Raw genomic sequence first — 14,783 nt, forward strand, 5'->3', positions numbered from 1 at the left:
CAGTTCCTTTCCTTATTGTGACAAAGCATCTGGCAGAATGAATGGACTAGAGAAGGAAGGATTTATTTTGGCTTCTTGCTTTAGAGGGTTGAGTTCATGGTCACTTCATTCCATGTGCATAGACAGAGTATTAAGCCTGCCAGAGAATGTGAAGGTGGAGGCTATTAAACTCATGATGGATAGGACAAAACAGAGACAGAGGTGCCTAGCATATATCACCTTTAAAACACTCCCTGAGACACATTCACAGGTAACATTCTAATTTTCTCATAGGTTCATGGCCATCCTCAATACAAAATGCATTTTGTCCATCCATCCCATCTTCAAGTCTCAGTGTTCCCAATATTGTTCAACAGTCTAAATTCAAAGTCTCCTCTGAGACTGAAGGAAGATTCCCAATCATGGGTACCCACAAAATAAAAGAAAATTACAACCTTCCAAGTTACAGGGCATAGAGTCTGATGGGCAAATTAAGGAGGCCAATTTAGGTCCTTTTCTGGGTAGGACACCTATCAAATATTCAAGTGGAAATGTCACTTAAGCAGGGGACATGATCTCAGGATATGATGCCAGATAGAGTTAAATATCTGGTAGTTGTTGGCAGGATAGAATATTTAAAGCTACCAGACTAGATAAGGCCACTAACGGGGCAGGTACAGGCAGAGCTCCAAAGACAGACTCCAGGCTTTCTATATCAAAACATCTAATGTATCCTGAGTGCATGCCGACTCCTGAATTTTTACTTTTTATACATTTCATTCTCCTAGGACTAGTTTCCTTTGCACATACATGCTGTGTTTCATCCTCTCAAGCTCTGCCCCATCTCCATGTGATTACCTTTCTTATACCTTGGAGGTTTCTGTTAGGGTCATACATGCTATCCATAGGTTCATGTGTTGGATATTTTAGCTTTAGTGTACTGGACATGTTAGATGGTGGAGACTCGGGGAACTGGGTCCCATATGAGGAATCTGAGTCACTGGATGGATTGGATAGATATTGGGATGACAGCCTCTTCGTCTCTTTCCTAGCTTTGCGATCAATCATCTTTTTATTCATCAGCAAATGGATAGATTTTCTAGTCCAGGAGTTCTCTGCTGTGTTTTCCTGCCTTCCCAAAGCAATGTAGCCAAGTGAAATTGTGAGCCAAATCAAATCTTTCATCCTTTTAACTTAATTATTTTAAGTATTTTTCCACAGTGGCAGAAAACTGACGAATCTAAAATTATTTATTATTTGTTACAATGTATGATTCTTGAGGGCAGGGACTATTTTGTATCCCAGTAACATTTGCTACATGAGTGAAGTATAGATTAGATTATAAAACGAATCTACTTATCTTATGATGAAAAATTCTGGGACACAGATTTTTGATTCTGTAAGCCTCAAGTTGCCCTTATGATACCTGGTAGAATAGTATTGTGGGTTCGATCGAATAGTGACTGTGGAACTGTAGTTAGAAGAAGGAAACTTTAGTTGTCACCTTACCCTGTATTTATCATTTGATTAACCATCTGGAAGATGCTTAATGTCTTCAAATTATGGTTTGCTTTCCTGTGTAATAGAATTCATAATTTTTTATTGCCATCCTAGATTATGTGCACGAAAACACTTTGTAAGCTTTAAAACACTGTAAAGTCTGAAATACTGTTATTATTCGTCTCTCTGGAAAGACATACATCGTGAGCCTGTCTTGGCCCCAGGTGCTGAGCACTAAGATAAGGCGTGTTTATGAGCAGAGCATGCCGTGTTTCAACACGCACTTACAGTCCACGTGGTGTATGGCAATTGAGCTGCTGTTGGAGCGATTCTCCTTTGATTTTGGGAACTGTAAGACTGCCTGCTATTACATTTTATGTGTTCTCAGTTATGGCCTTCAGAGAGAAGTATCACAGTGATGTCAGCTGTAGATTAAAAGAAAGCAGTACTGGCCCTGAATGAAAGAGGCGGTGATGCTCATGAGTTGGACTCTTGAGTTGGAACGTGTTTGCTTCTCTCCCTGGTGGCTCACCATCACACACTCTGAGCTGCTGTTCAACTGGCTTTGGCATTGCATCCTGTGTTGGAAATTACAATGTAAATGGCCCTTTGTGGAGTTGGAGTGAAATCAGGAGTCTGGCTTATCTTTCTTGTTTGAAAACCATTGTACTTATGTCTGATCTGCCCATACCCAAAGCAGAAATCTGCCTCCAGAAAGACTAAAGTTATGGCTTTCTCTTCTTATCTCTTCACTGTTTTGGAGATTCATTTTATGCTACAAGTTGGGCTGGTTTCAAACAAGTTATCTTCCCACCTGAGCCTCCTAGGGCTGGGGTTACAGACATGCCCTGCCGAGTCCAACTGGGTTCTTTTAAAGTTCGTGTATTTCTTAAACCAGTTCAACAGAGTTCTTGCCATGGAGAAGTATACTTTTATGTCAATCATCTTTTATTCTTTATCTTTCTTCATCTAAATGCTAATTGGAGGCAGAAAGTCTCTTCTTATGATTTATCTGACTCACTTTTTTGAGTTTGAGGGGATTTTCTGATGTAATGATTACGGCCTCTTTGACTTTTTACTTTGCTGTATTTTCTGGTAGCTGACTTTTTTTTTTTTTCTGGAAAGAACTCAGAATTTCAGAGCAGTATGGATTGTAAAAAGCTTCCACGCAATCAACTACCCTTGTCTGTGGCTTTCTGTGGAGCCCATCAGTGCGAGCCTATTTGGGGACTTGACTGCAATCTAGTTCCTAACTGTGGCTTGCTTTTCAATCCAGGTTGACAACCTTTAATCTGCTGGTTGGCATTTGCCAGGAGAAAATATGAACGAATCATTTCAAATCTACCTTCACTTTTAGCGATAATTGCTCAAATACATGTTCTACTGTTCAGCTCTAAAAATATATTAAAGAAAGGGGAATTACGTAAATATTAATAAAATTGAATAAAATTTCTCAAAAATACTAAATGGCTTCCTAAATAATCTCTGTTTCCCATATCTCCAGCTCTAGGATACCTTATAATCCGTTCCATACATAATTGGTGAGTTCTGGAAGGTGAATTCACTTTATTTCAATAGCTATGGATCCTGTATCCTCTCTGTTTTATTTATTCCTCCCTTGTTCATAGTGCTTTCATAATCCTGGGGACGATTTTCTCTTCAAAACGAAAACAATACATAAAGCCATTAATTAAAAGTCACCTTATTCATATAACTGCTAAGTTACTTACATTGCTTTTATCTTAGTACTTTTTCACATTCTATGGTTGTTAAATTAGAACCACTATTCAAATTTAACCGTTAATATTTCAATGGAATATTAGCATTTATTTTTGCCTCAGGTACTATGTAGAAAAGCTAATAACTATTTCCTTCTAAAACTTTCACAATCCCAAAGGTCCCCATTAGCATTTCTCTGTCAATGTTATGTATAACTAAATAATATGATTTTAATTGGTTTTCTAGCTCACATTTGTTTCACTTCTAAAGTGCCAGAGGCCACAAGGGCATTTTCTCTTTCTGAATGTGTAATTTGACTTCAATATATGCAATGCTAACCACAGTTTACAACTAAGACTGTACAAATAACTGTCCTTTCCAGACACCCTTCTCAGGGCTTCACCCACTTAATCCTTAACATTCATTTGCTATTAGTACTTTTAATGTTAACCGAGGGATAGACTTGCCTGAAGTCTACATATGGCAAATGACAAGGTTGGGATTTAAATGCAGATGGGTCATCCTGCCATTCTACGATAACGTGGTATTGACGTAATTTATTATCCAAGCCTATACACTGGGAGTCAGAGTCCAATCTGCTTTCAGTTGTGGTCACACTGTGATTATCCTGTCGCTGAGTAATGAGCCAATGCCACTTGCCACAGCAAGGATAAGCCTGACAAGGTTGTGCTAAATGAGAAAAGAAAAGCAGACATGGGAAGAAAAATATCACTTCTATTTGGAATCTCAAAGGGAAAAAAATCAAACATAGAGGAACAGAGGGAAAAAAAAAGCAAGACAAAACAAATGAGTGACCAGAGTCTGGGGTAGTGGGGGAAATCGTGAAGCTGTAGCTCAGAATGGCAGATTCATATAATGACCCAGTTTAGAGTAATTAACTTCAGAAGGCTGTAAGAGATCCGAGTGCACCATGATTGAGATTCATGTCAACTGACTAGTTTTTGCTCTGGTATGAACATTTAAAAGATAGTTAACTATCTGAGTTGGTGGTTAATTTGTTTCCTTATGGTAACCTTTGTATTTATTTTTCTCTATAGCATCATGTTGTATTCCTTAATTGTGCAAAATAAAATTTATTCTGAACAGAACCATCAAGCCTTGGATTTATGCTATTTCTTTACTTGGCTCTATGACTGTCAATCACCAGGGGACAGGTGTTATTTAGTGACAGTCAGGAGTTTGAGGGGGGACATGTTGAAACATAAAATATTTTCTAGTAGGTCTTTTGAATGAAATCTTACTAGTAGGGATATATTAAAATACATATGAGAGATCTGGACATGGTGATAAACACTCACAGTCCCATGAACTTTTTTTTAGCAACTGACTCTTTATTGATGGTAGATGTGAACTAAGCAAACATCCATTGTAAGTTATTTTGAAAGCAAGTAGAAACAGACATCACTGTGCTTCCATGTCAGAACTGAGCTCCCATGTCTATGTTCAAGAAAGATAAGTTATCTCAGGCATAACAGGAGGACAAATGAACCAAAAGGTTTGTTGCAAGTAATGCCCAGGGCTGTGTACTTACATGGAAGCCTGTAGGCTTAGATTTTTCAAAACCGACTTTTAATAAGGGTACTTAAATGCTTTATCCTCCCTTCTAGCCCACCACCCACCAAAGACAGTGGGCATGAAAGGTTAATAGAGCTAAGGAGGATGTGGATCTGTTTAGAAACAGTTCTTTGTGGTGTATCCAGTCTGCACTGCCAGGGTATACACAGTTCAGGTCACATGAATTAGCAGGGGCAGCTCGATGAACACCATTCACTAACCAGCAATGGCAGATCCATCTCAAAGGAACTGTGAGGCTCTGCCAATCGGCCTGAGACCAAGGAAGAGGCAGGAAGCTGCTGGAACGCCATCAGAATTTCTTAGGTGTCTTTCTCTCTATGAAGTCACGGCAAACAATGACCAGCAAAGGGTGACAAATCGAACAGAGTCCTCAGCAAATGCCAGTGTCAACGACGCCCAACAAAGACCATCAAAGAGTGGCAATGTGAGCCAATACCACATGGCATCGTTCACTGTCTGTTGGGTTACACCCTTCCGAAGCATCACGTGTTCTCTCAAGCATCCACTCTAGCAAAATATCACGTGCTCTTTTTCTAGGCTGCTTCCGGAAGAACACTGCATGTCTATTCTCAGCAAAAACATCCTCTCCTTAGACAGTTTCCAGAATAAACATCACACAACACAACACTGAGTCTCCAAAGAAGCCAGAAATTTCCACTTCAGGACCCTCTCCTTCATTATAGGTGTAACGTTGCTATTTATTTTGATAGAAACCGTGGGTTATATTTATAAAAATAACTCCTTATTCTGAACTGAAGAGATATTTTGGGAGAAAAGTTTGTGAGAAATCATGCAAAAAATTCCTTCACTGCTGTGACTAAGTATATTTTAAGGCACTATGATGTAAGGAGAGAGAGCTATCGAGGCTGAGGAAGGTGGGAGAAGGTAGCATCTGAATGGCAGATGCTTCACCTGCCCTTGAAGCAGAACTTCTAGAGCTTGCCACGACACTCAATATTCCTTTATGCTGGGACTCAGAACTGCTCACCTCAAGCTTTTCAGTCTTATAGGAGTTCTATGAGGCTTGTGGACATGACCTTGCCCAGGGCTGTGATTGGCATAGGGACCCAGGATCGGGGATATTGCAAGGCACTGGGTGTGGTAATGACTGAACAGGGCCACATTATGGCTCAAGACGCACCTCTGGCTATGGTGATTTACTGACCACCATGATCTCAAATTTTCACATCTTCTTCTATTGTTAAAATTTCAATTTAAACAATTTTTTTTGGGTTTTTTGGTTTTTTGGATTTTTGGATTTGTTTTATTTATTTATTTATTTATTTATTTATTTATTTATTTATTTATTTATTTATTTATTTTTTGAGACAGAGTTTTTATGTATAGCCCTGGCTGTCCTGGAACTCACTCTGTAGACCACGCTGGCCTCAAACTCAGAAATCCGCCTGCCTCTGCCTCCCAGAGTGCTGGGATTACAGGCATGTGCCACCACCATCCGGTGAATTTAAACAATTTTAATTTTTTTAAAATTCACTTTGCATCATGATCACAGCCCCCTCTCTGTTCTCTTCCCAGCCCTGCCTTACAGATCTCTCCTCCCATTGCTTCCTCCTCTTCTTACTAAAGTGGCGCCCTTCTTGGGTACCACACCACCCTGGGACATCTAGTCCCAGCAGGAGTAGGAACATCTTCTCCCACTGAGGCCCAACCACATGGAATCCAGGTAGGGGTAAGGGAATCCAATGGAAGGGACAGAGACCAAAAGAGCCTCTGCTCCACTTGTAAGAGACCCACATGAAGACCAAGCTGTGTATTTGCTACAAATGTGTAGGAGGCCTAGGTCCAGCTCCTGCCTGCTTCCTTGTTGCTGGCCCTGATTATGTGAATCCTTATGGTCACAGGTAATTTGACTCTGTGGGTTTTCTTGATGCTCATAACTTGCTCATTTCTCTCTTGTACTTTTATTTCTGAGACTCCTGAGGCTCCTCCTGCTGTTGGGCTGTGGGTCTCTGCATCTGCCTCCATCTGCTTCTGGATGAAGCCTCTCAGGAGACAGTTATGTTTGATTCCTGTCTGTGAGGATAGCAGAGTATTTATTATTGATAGTGTCTGGGGTTGACTCACGTGGGATGGGTCTCAAGTTGGGGCAGTCATTGGTTGGCTGTTCATCAGTCTTTGCTCCATCTTAATTCCTATACTTCCTGTAGGTGAGACAGATTTTGGGTTGGTTTTGTGGGGGTATTGGTCTCCCCCTCTCTCCTCTAGAAGTTCTGACTGGCTATAGGAGGTGGCCGTTTCAGTCTCTATATCTTTCTCTGGTAGGAATCTCAGCTAGTGTCACCCCCCATAGACTCCCCATATCTTTTTCCACACCAGGCCTTCAACTTCTCACCTTCTACTCTGTGATGAATTTTTAGAATGCCTGTGTTGTTTTCTTATATCTCTCTGTCATTTGCGGACAGAAGCAGCAGCACAATAATCCTGCTGAGTGTTACGCTTATGAAAAATTTACAATTCTTTGACACAATCAATAGCTTTGATTTCTCTATCTATATGCTGTTATTTATGTTGGTATTTAAAAATATATGTAATTAAATTCATCTTACAGGATATTGTATTCTATTTGTATTTGTAAAAATACTGTTTTGTTGTTTTTAAACCACTTATCACTAGGTTATATTTAAGAGCTGTGATTGTCCAAAAACAATGGTTTACCTTGAGAGATAAATACAGGAGCTGCTCAGGCTTCCCCCCTTCATCCCTGTTTTATTTCCCAATTTCTTTCTCCAAATATAAAACTGTTTATTAACCTATGGGTATGAATTTAGTGACTCCATTGTCACATAAATTATGGCAGCTTCTCAATCATTTAGAAAGTCTATTTTTAAAATCATTGAAAGCCATGTATAATATTTACCTTTAAAATGTAATTTATTTATTCAGAAGTCAAGATAGGAAAGTCTTTGGGCAAGGAAATCCCAATATAAGGAAAAAGGCAAATGAGAGATTTTCTATAAGAAAGAGAAATTATTAGTAGTAAGACATAAGACATTTTCATAAACCTTGGAAAATATCCAATAAGAAATGAATTTCACAGCAGATGTTCTCTCGGCAGCGAATGCTCTTGTAGCTGATGTCAAAGACAAGGGCTGCTTTGTCTTTTTTTATGCTTTTTCATTTTCGCCCTTTGGTTCACTGTCTCATTATCTCCTTACAATCTGCCGGTGCCGCAGACTCTGGAGCCATGATCACATAGCTGAAGTTGAAAGATCAAAGGGCACAGACTCTACACTTGTACTGAGCACGAACCTGGAGTCCGTTCTAACGGGAGGCTACTGAAGGCCAGAGCTTGCTCCTTGGTCCTTGGGCTCTGTTTCAGCTCCAGCACATGTTCTAGCACATGGCTTCAGTTTTTTTTTAAAACTAAGTCCAAAGCTTCATTTTTGTTATAAGGATATGAATTAAATTTTTGGGCTTTATTAATACAAAAAAATTTGCAAAAGTACTTTTGCTTAATCTCTGTAGGAACCTAAGGTATCAGGCAAGACTGTCATCTCAGTTCCAAAATAAGGAACCCACACCCCAGTAAGCTCACCGAGTATGAGTGACTCACACTTCAACGTGGTGTCCTCATTTCTAACTTTTCCCTTGTTTCAGTATATTAAATACTGCAGAATTCTAGGGCCCCATTTTAAAGCATTTTAAATATAATAAAATTATATTTTTTTCTCCCCACAAGTTAATTTTAAAGAATTACAAATTTTATTTTTAGTTCTTTTTATAAAATTAAATATTCATTAAGAAATATTAAAGAAAACTGAATAGTTAAAATTACAAATATAATAGGACATCAATGAATACTCATAACATACAGAAAGACAGACATACATACAGAGAGACAGACAGACATACATACACAGTGAATAATTTGTGAACATCAGGATAATCTTTCTATAGGTATAAAATAATATTAAATCCACCAAGTAGTTTCCATACAACTGAATAGCCTATGCAAAGAAGCTTGACTCTTTCTTTTAACAATGAAAAAACACCAAATAGGTCATAAACCTAAACATAAGATCTAAAATCATACAATTCTTGCAAAAATATACCAATGAATCTTTGTGACTTTTAGGCAAAAACTTCATTATGTTTAAAAAGCACATATAACAAAGCTATATATATATATATATATATTAATAATATATAATAATATATATATTAGACATTGTCAAAATTAAAACCTTTGGTTTACAATGACATGTTCAGGACAATACATAAGATGGAAAAAATGCAAATTATACAGATCATGACTGACTTTACACAGAACGGATGAGGAAGCCTTCCACAATCTGATTTCATCATGGACCTCACGATTGAACCTCAGTTGGCCAACAAGCACATGAATGATGACCCATTAGTCACCAGAGAAATGAGAACAACATTTTCACATGATATCACCTTGTACCCGACTAGGATGGAGGTAGTAAAAGATTCAGATAACAACAGTTGTTGCTGAGGATGTGGAGACATTTGAGCACTCATACACTAGAATGGGAAACCAAAATGGTTCAGATATTTGAAAAATAACATGTGTGTTTCTTAAAAGGTTAAACACAAAAGTGGGTTACATAACCCAATAATTCAGCTCTTAGATATCTTCAAGTAGATGGAAACTCATGACTATCTAAAATCTTTTGCGTGAGTACAGCATTATTATTCACAATAGAGAAAATATGGAAAAAAAGGTACTATAAGCTGATAAATGAGAAAATACTTTTTATCTGCAATGGAACATTGTCAAAACAATGAAAAGAATTGAGGCCCTAATTATATATATATTTTATATATATATATAATATATAATTTTATATATTTAATAGATATTATATAAACACACATTAAATATATAATTGTATATTTACACATATAATTTATGTATAAATAAATATAAATATATAAAAATATAAATACACACATACACACACACACATACACACACACACACACACACACACACACACACACACACACACCTCAAATGGGTCCCGGACATTGGAAACCATAAGAAAGAATCATAACACAGTAGACTTCACAACGTGAAGCAGAGGATTCCTTATGATTGTCTTTGTACCCTTTAGGTACTTACTGAGCTAGCCTGTTTGTATTACCTATTGTCAGGTTTACTGGAAGCCTTTCTAGACAAGCATGTTCCCAATTTGCAGTTGTTCCTTTTTCCTTTGGGAAATGCTGAGGTCCTTGGCATCTGCTTCTTCTTCTTCTATGTTCATGGGTTATTTTTGGTTCTCTGGACGTTTTCTACAGAAGCTCATGCCTCTTGTACAGTTTCTGGAACATATCCACCTGAGATAGGGAAGAAACAAGTAAACCATATCAAAATAAATTATATCACATATTCCATCCTGACTTCAGTTTTCTGTCCCTCCAGTCCTCCCAGTCCCTTCTCCCCCTCCAATCTTCTCCTCCTACTTTTCTTTTCAGAAAAGAGCAGGCCTCCCAGGCATCTCAAACAAACATGACATAATATGTTACAATAAGACTTGGCACTGGGATGAAAAGGGTCCTAATGGTCAGAGACAATCCAGTCCCGGTTCCCACTGTTTCGAATTCTATAAAACCACGAAGCTAACAGCTGTAGCATATTTCAGAGAACCTAGTTCAGAACCATACAGGCTCTGTGGTTGTTGCTTCAGACTCTGTGAGCCCCTATGAGCCCTGCTTAGTTAATTCTGTAGAACATGTCCTTGTGGTGTCCTTGTCCCCTCTGGTTCCTACAATCCTTCCTTCCTCTCTTTCATAGGTTATCCCCCTCCTGGTCCACCCTCCTACAGTTCCTTATCCCATTCCTCCTCCCCTGTTTCTAAGATGTGCCCACTCCACACCCATCCCACCAGACCTCCCCACTCCCTGGGGCCTCAAGTCTCTCAAAGGTTAGGTGTATCTTCTCTTACTGAGGCCAGACCAGGCAGTTCTCTGTGAATATGTGTCAGGGGCCTCATATCAGCTGGTGTATGCTGACTGCTTGGTGGCTCAGTGTCTGAGAGATTACAGAGGTCTAGGTTAGTTGAGACTGCTGGCCTTCCTATGGAGTTGCCCTCCTCCTCAGTTTCTTCTAGCCTTTCTGTAATTATGATTGTTTTTTTTTTATCAATCCCAGGATTCTGAGAGTACACAAAGATATTGAAAATTTATAGCTTGATAAGTTAGATAGGGGTCTTTCTTATTAGAGTCTTTGTAAGTTTTCATACTAAAGAGAATTAAGTTGATTATGTTTTATTTTATTTTTTTATTTTTTATTTTTATTTTTTAAAATATTGTATTTACAAAGTAGGACAGAGCCATGTACAATACCCTCACTTCCATTACTTTCCAACAAATACCTAGCCACCAGAAAGAGTTTTAGAAACGAAATATGAAAGATAATCATATTGTTTGGATGAAACAAAGTGCTGAAATGTTCAGATCACTGCTTCGGATTTAAAATTTTTATTTTTGAGCAAGAACCAAATAAATATTCTCAAAGTGGAAACAAAACTGAGATTCTTGGGTCTCCGTAACAATAAATAAAAAAAGAATTGAAAAGCAGACTCAACCAACAAAAAGATAAGAAATAAAAGTACTTCCCATGGTACAGAAAACACAGCAAACCGCATTGGACTGTCACAAAGTCTTTTTCCTTCTGTGTTGTTTGATACCATTTCGCAATGAGAAGCCAATGGGGTAACGATCCCTTAGCTTGCTCATCCCCTCTTGTCACATCTCCACATGAAAGAACTCAGTCATGTGCTTGCTTAGGCAGCATGCATACTAAAATTGGAATGATGCGGTAGATTAGCATGGCCTCTGAACAAGGCTGAAATACAAGTTTTTGAAACATTTTTTTTCTTAACAACTCTATCATTATAATAAGCAAGTCAGAAGAAATTAATATTCTTGATGAACACAGTTTTAAAAATTTTCAATAAAATACTTACAAACCAAAATACAGACATACATCGTGAGTTCTTTATAAAAGGAATAGTGTTTTTTCCACTCTTTGACACTAGCTCAAATTTGGTCTCCTTAAATAGCTTTAGAATGTTTTGAATTACTGCTTCAGGCAATAAATAACAACCCAGATTCTTATAAACATATCATCAAATAAATACAAAACTGTGTATTTCTTTGGCATCTTATCTAATCAAACTCACAGAAAAGTTTGAGGTTTTTGATTGAGCTAAAAAAATTTACCAGTGTTTGGTCTTTTAATGATAATATTTCTTGTCTGAAGTTTAAAATAAAAAAGTAGACCCTAGAAAAACTATTTCAATATTTCAAGGTTTAAGTCGTACATATAAGTTCTTGATTCATGGAAATTTCCAAAATCAAATATTAGATACAAAACATCATTGAGGTGATGTAATGTGACAATGTAGCCAGGAACCCCCCCCTTTGTTGAACCCCCTAAGGCCATTGATTAATGCAATCAATGGAGCAGCAGACCACTGCTCTGATTAAGCACTCCCTGGTTTTATTGGCAATTTAGGAACTTAGGTTTAATGCTGAGGAGAGAAACTGAAAACTCTGACTCTCATATCTCTCATTTTTAAGGAAAGATTGCATTTTGTATTTAGTCCAGGCTTGGAAGAGATAGGATTTACTGAGAACTGCCTAAAAGTACAGGGGGGGTTTATCTTTGAGTCAAAGGTTCTTTATGTGAGATCCTTTGATTATCTTTGAGGTAAAAATTTAGAAATAACCAATTTATATGCTATAAAATGGGTTGTGTAGCTTTGCCACCTGTGTGTTTTCTGACTCACGAATCTTGCCAAAAGAAAACTTGTTATTGGTGTGTGTGTGTGTGTGTGTGTGTGTGGTGTATGTATGTACATAAACAGGCCAAAGTGAATGATGGATATGGTCCTCAACCAATCCCCACTGAATCTTTGAGACGGCCTATGTTGGCTGCCCAGTGATCTACAAGGATCCATCTGTTTCTGTGTCTCCAGCATTAGGCTTTCAGATACATACATGCCTTTTGTGTGTGTGTATTCTAGGGATTGCAATTTAGCTCCCTATGCTCATGATGTTTTCTGTCTATCCATGGAGCCATCTTCCCAGCCTGGGTTATTGCTTCTGTGCAAATTACTTAGCTTGTATACAGTTTTAAATGTGATGACATGCACTATTTGCACCTTCCCAGTCAATTGATCATTCTCTACTTGTTCTGAAAACCCCAAACCCTATAACTGATCTGATGGGTACTGACGTTCTCATGAATGAAAGTTGCTGCTGACACGAAGCAATTAAAGCAGCTGTGAATTCGTAATAACTTTATGTTCAGTGAAAACTCAGGCTCGTGCACCACAGGCCATGAGTAATTTCTGAGAACTGTCAGTCACACGTCCTCTCGGTGCCTGTTTGGAAAAATGAGTCCTTGCTAGGGCTTTCACTGCTTGAGTGTGCATGCCTTCTGGGAAGATGTGTAGAAATACTGCGGGGCGTGATTTGTCATGATTTTAGTTTTCTTTCAAAATCATATATTCTGTAGTTCTCTTGTTTTGAAAGCTGTCCCTATGAAGTAATTAACATATCCTAAGTAGCACAGCTTGCATGTTTTGCTAATGCACCATAAAACTGGAGAGTTGTTGGTCGCAAGCATGGGGTTAGTTACTATGAAAGAAGGGTTGCCTACATTACCAGCATCATCACTCATATGACTGAGGCCAAGTGACATGGTCTTCTTCAGGCTCTTTCTCTACATAATTTAGGCACACTGACCACTAGCTTAATCTGAATTCTATAATTAATAATTTAAAAATTATTTATTTACATTCTAGATGTTGCCACACCTCTTGGTTCTGCCTTCCCAGAGTTCTTTAACCCATCCCTCATCCTCTATGCCTCTGAGACAGTGCTCCCACTGCCTCCCACACCCAGCCCCCAGTTTCCTACCCCAACCCCCTCCCCTTCCCTCTGGCATCAAGTCTCTACAGGATTAGTGCATCCTTTCCCTCAGAGGCCAGACAAATTAGTCCTCCATTAAATATGTGCTGGGGGCCATGGACAAGCCCATGTATGCTCTTTGGTTGGTGGTGGCTTAGTCTCTGTGAGTTCCCAGGTGTCAGGGTTAGTTGATATTGTTGTTCTTCCTATGGAGTTGCCATCCCCTTCAGCTCCTTCAATCATCCTCTTAACTCTTCCATAGGGGTCTCTGACCTTAGTCCAGGGATTGACTGTAGGTATCTGCATCTGTCTCAGTCTACTCAGTCTTGTGGAGCCTCTTGGAGGACAGCTGTGACAGCCTCCTATTCTACCTGAAGACCCAGCTATAAAGATGCTCCACCATACCATGAGGACACATGCTCCACTATGCTCATAGCAGCTTTTTTCATAATATCCGGAAACTGGAAACAATCTAGATGGCCCTCAACCAAAGAATGGATACAGAAAATATGGTTCATTTACACAAAGTAATACTATTCAGCTCTTAAAAATGAGGACATCATGAATTTTTGCAGGCAAATGAATAGAACTACAAAATACAGTCCTGAGTGAGGTAACCCAGACCCAAAATGATATGCATGGTATGTATTCACTGATAAGTAGATATTAGCCCAAAAGTACAGATTACCCATAAGAAGTTAGACAAGAAGGAAGGTCCAGGTGAGGATGCTTCAATTCCACTAAGGAGGAACAAAATAATCATGGGAGGCAGAGGGGGTGAGGGATCTGGGTGGGAGAGAGGAAAGGGAAAGGGGCTACAGGATAAGGTATGGGGGGAAACAGTAGAGAAGCCCAGAGAGCCAGGAGAAGGTATGGAAATATGCAGCTGAGGGGGTGGGAGTGGGGAATGGGGGAAGCCTCTAGAAAGTTCTAGGACCCAATGGGGATGACCTTAGCCAAAATGCCCAATAGTTGAAAAATAGAACCTGAAGACACCACCTCTAGTGGATAGACAGGTGGAGGGATGGGGTCACCAATCCTCCTCCAACATTTTTGACCCAGAATTGTTCCCATCTAAAGGA

At 38.8% G+C, this 14,783-nt stretch overlaps 1 non-coding gene across 1 annotated transcript; it reads left to right on the plus strand.

Moving 5' to 3' along the window:
- Positions 1-11,559: 11,559 nt before the first annotated feature.
- LOC127666453 (U6 spliceosomal RNA) lies at positions 11,560-11,664 on the plus strand. The gene has a single exon (XR_007973646.1). It is a non-coding gene; the product is annotated as a U6 spliceosomal RNA (small nuclear RNA).
- Positions 11,665-14,783: the final 3,119 nt, after the last annotated feature.

Source organism: Apodemus sylvaticus, chromosome 15, assembly GCF_947179515.1.
Source record: "Apodemus sylvaticus chromosome 15, mApoSyl1.1, whole genome shotgun sequence".
NCBI classification, from domain to species: Eukaryota; Metazoa; Chordata; class Mammalia; order Rodentia; family Muridae; genus Apodemus; species Apodemus sylvaticus.